Source organism: Peromyscus eremicus, chromosome 2 (assembly GCF_949786415.1).
Source record: "Peromyscus eremicus chromosome 2, PerEre_H2_v1, whole genome shotgun sequence".
Classification (NCBI taxonomy): domain Eukaryota; kingdom Metazoa; phylum Chordata; class Mammalia; order Rodentia; family Cricetidae; genus Peromyscus; species Peromyscus eremicus.
Window position 1 is genome coordinate 74,674,054 of NC_081417.1, and position 4,622 is coordinate 74,678,675.

Below are 4,622 nucleotides of genomic sequence, written 5' to 3' on the forward strand. Positions count from 1 at the left end.
CTTCTAAGTAGTCCCCTTACAGATAAAGAAAGATAGGTATTGGGGCTGCAGAGAAGGTTCAGTGGTTAAGGGCTCTTGCTGCTCTTGCAGAGGACTCAGATTCAGTTCCCAGCATCCGCATGGCAGCTCACAACTGTCTGTAACTCCAGTTCCAGAGGATCTGATGCCCTCTTCTTACCTCCACAGGCACCAGGCACATGCGTGCATACATAAACATTCAGGCAAAATGCTCATATACAGAAAAAAAATAAAGAAAGAAAATTACAAAAGAAACATAGGCATACTGATGGCTTATTCTCTTCCTTATGCACATACTTCATACTGGCAAGACTGACTAGTCTTTAGGAGTATTCCGATAACTACCTGGAGGCTAGCATCACAATTGGTTACTGAAGTGGAGAGAGAAGCTTGGAGAACAGCTCTCATTACCCGAGTGCAGCCTCCTGAAGGCCCTTCACATAGGGTCATGTCACCACAGAAGTAGGGTAGTGTATGGAGAGGGCACAATGCTGGCTTCACGTACCACTGCTGTGGCTTTGCACAAGCTACTTGATTTCTCTAGAGCTTGTTTTCCTCCTCTGCAAAATGTCCCCTTTCCGCTGTCGCACTTGGCACACGTACTGAAGACCAAGTTCATATTGTCTGGCATTTGTGTGTGGTGGCTGCCTTCCAGGCTCCATAGTGCGCTTTGCGTCTGGTAATACCATGCTGACCATGGAAAACGGTACAAAAGGGCCGATGACCTTCACCCGGTCCCTGTGACCTACCTTCCTCTTTCAGTTCCCTGGTGCTATACCATCTGCAGCCAGCTAAGAGGAAACCCAGGTGTCCCCTCAACGGTAAGTGGAGGTGGCGAGGTCTACCCTCAGGCTCTTGGGTGGCTCTCACGGGGTCCTGGATTTGGCTGTGTGTTGTGGTGTATTCAGAGCAGCCACAGAGAGTAGCCAATGTCTTGCAGTTCTATGTAGCAACAGAATGCTCTCAAGGGTCCTGGTTGGGATGATAAGATATAAACTTCGAAACTTTAAGGAGCTGAGCAAGTCACTGGCCAGTGTATGTTATACTTTAGGTTGGAAATTGTTGGTGCTCATTATAAATAAAGGCAGGGAAAGAAGGATGTTGAACTGGTTTTCTGTTTACCCCCACTACCTGAACAGTGCCCCCCCCCCCAGTATTTGGGGGACAAGAGGAACCCAAGGATTTTTTTATGACTAGGGGAAGCTTTAGGGACAAACAAATGCTGCTGACCAGAAGAGAAGCGTCTTCCTGGGACAGTCTCCACCCACAAGGACTGGCTATTCGGCTTCATTTAACCTATGGCTGCTGACACACTTCCGTGCAGGCCCAGACCTGTGCGCAGTCAGAGAACTTCCACACCTTCCAGAGAGGACAGCAGACATCATCCCAAGAATGTGAACTTCACACTCGCTCTTGTTGGCCACAGCCTGGGGGCGTCTCCTTGCTTGCTCAACCCTCTCTCTTCTCCTCTTTATCTTTTGCTGCCTCTGTGGAAGCCAGGCTCAGATTGAGCAATGCTCTGGAATAACTGGGTCAGATCAAACATGGTCCACGAGGAGGAGACAGTCAGACTGTGGAGGTGACTGTTCTCAAGGAGCGGCTGACAGGCGGTGAATGGAACAGGAAAATCAGGAATATCCACACAGATGACTCAGCGGCCCAGAGCCTACTGGAACAAGCCCAGCTCTACTGAGAATGCAGATTTGAACCATCAAGTGCCTACTAGCTCCTCCATCCCATGCTCCTCCGCTCTCCACCATGCACGCTAATCTTCAGCCATACTGGAGTTTCTGATGTCTCCTGAAAGGTGTCAAGGATCCATGCCTCTGGACCACTTACTTGTATCCGGCTCTTTCTCCTTGCGGTGCCCTTGTACATGCATGCACACAGGGGCACAAGTGCCACAGTGCACATTTGGAGCCCAGAAGACCACTTTCGGAAGTAGATGCTCTCCTTCCACATTGCAGATCCCAGGGACTAAGCTCAGATTGTCAGGCTTGGTGGCACCTCTACCTGCTGAGACGTCTTGTCAGCAATCCTCTCTAAAACAAGATCTCTCACTGAGCCTGTAGTTTACCAATGTGTCAGTTCACCTAGGCTGGCTGGCGCCAAGCCATGAGGATTCTTGTGTTTCCATCACTCCAGCACAGGGATTACAGGTGCTTGCTGCCACATCCTTCTTTTAATGTGGGCGTTGGGGATCTGAACTCATGACCTTATGTTTGTATGCCACAAACTACCAACTGAACCATCTCCTTAGCTCTCTATATTGCTTCTCCCTCTCTCTTTATTCTGCCTCTCTCAGGTATCCCCAATACCCCCAGGAGCCCCCAGTTTCCTGCTTCCCCTCCCTCTTTCTCCAAAGCACGTTACTTGTATTTCCACACATGCTGCACAGCTCTGTCTCTCAACGTCTCAGATTGAGCTACCAAAGGCTGAGCCATGTCTCACTCATCGCTGAATATTCAGAACTTGGCCCAGCACTTACTCTGTGTGATGTTCTTAGTAGATGCCTGTCAAATGGATGAAGGAACGAATGATCGATGCTAAGAAGGTTAACTATTAGGGTCAAGGCCTCTTGATTGGTGACCTAGATGTACTAGTGACCAGTGAGGTATGCCCTCATCTCAGATCTCTCTCCTCTATGGTGACAGCAGCGCCCACACACCTTCCCTGTGGCACTTTGATGAAGATAAAGTGACATAATTTGTGGGGCAACATCTTGAAGGTGGAACGGGACAGTGCACACACCCCAACACCATGCTGTCTACTAGGCTGATTGTGTTCCAAATCCTACTCCCATGCGAGGAAAGTGTTGGAAAGGAGGCCTCCTGCTCAGGGAACGTGCCAAGAAGCTATCAGCAGAGAATCTTTCAGAGAGAGCGTAGAGACAGATGTATGTGCTTATATGGAAATGTGTTTTGAACCAACATAACACGAGAATGGAATCCTTTCAAAACACCCTACATCCAGCCTCTGCAGCTAATTACTTCCACCTGGAGGATGGAGGCAGGCGTCAGACAAGCAAGAGTTGTCACTCCATGTTTGGGGAAAGAATTTACAGTAGCTGTCTCACATAGCTCTGCAGAATGGCACAGGTCAGCCAAGTCATGGGTTTGAAGGGTCCCAGAGTCACCAGTCTGGTCTTGTGACTGAGAGGGGAAATGAAGGAAGCAGGCACAATTAACCTAAGAAACATGCGCGGTGGAATTGAGCACGACCCCTGTCTGTCTTCAACTTTCTCCTGCACACCAAATCTCTTAGACTGGCCTTGCACTCTCTAAGGAGCAGAGAATGACCTTGAACTTCTGATGCTCCCACCTCTTGACCTCTTGAGTGCTGGGATTTTGGCAATGTGCTACCATGTTTGGTTTTTATGTGATTCTGTCCGCCTAACTCAGAACTTTGTGCACATGAGGTATGGTGAACATGAGGAGTGTCTCCCCTGGGCTCAGGTATTTGAACACTTACTCTTCAGTTGGTGATGTTCGGGGAGGTTTAGGAGGTGTGTCCTGCTGATGGGGGTAGGTTACAGGGGTGGGCTTTGAGAGTTTCCAGCCATGTTTCAATTCCAGTTCTCCTTGTCTGCTTCACACTTACAGTTGAAGATAAGATCTCTTGGCTGGTGGCTTCCTGGTGTGGCCACCTGCTACCAAGCCTCCCCCACCATTATACACTCTCTGGAACCAGAAGCTCAAATAAACCTTTTCTTCTATAAGTGGGCTGTGGTCATGATATTCTACCACAGCAATAGAAAGGAAACTAATATACCAGGAAGGTACTCCACCAACCTAGCAACATCCCCAGGTCCTGTTGTGGTATTTTTTAAAAGACTTTTTAAAACTAAAATTACTTTTCATATACTATATTTGATCATATTTGTTCTCTTCCCTCAACTCCTCTCAAACCCTTACCTGCGTAAGTTCATGCTCTTTCTATCTTAAAAAAAAAACCCACCAACCAAAACTAATAGCATTGTGGCATGAGCACATGCTCACACTCACACACACACACACACACACACACACAAGCACATGAAAAAGGTTATCCACCATTAAGTTGGCATCATCTAAGAGATTCATGATGGCTCAATAAATGTAATCCATCCCTCCATCCCAACAACAGACTAAAAGACAAAAACCACATGATCATCTCATTAGATGCAGAAAATGCCTTTGACAAAATCCAATATCCCTTTGTGATAAAAGTCCTAGAGTGGTAGTTCTCAACCTGTGTGTCATGACTCCACTGGGAGTTGAATGACCCTTCCGTAGGTGTCACCTAAGAGTATTGGAAAAACACAGATATTTGATTCATAACAGTAGCAAAATTACAGTAATGAAGTAGCAACAAAAATAATTTTATGTTTGGAGGGGATCACCACAACTTGATGAACTGTATTAAAGGGTTGCAGAGTCAGGAAGATTAGAGAACCATTGACCTAGAGAGAGTAGAGCTACGAAGAACATATCTCCACACAATAAAGACAGTTCACAGCAAACTTGTAACCAGTATCAGCCTAAATGGAGACAAACTCAAAGCATTTCCACTAAAGTCAGGAACAAGACAAGTTCTTGTTCACTCTCCTCAGCTGTGCATATAGT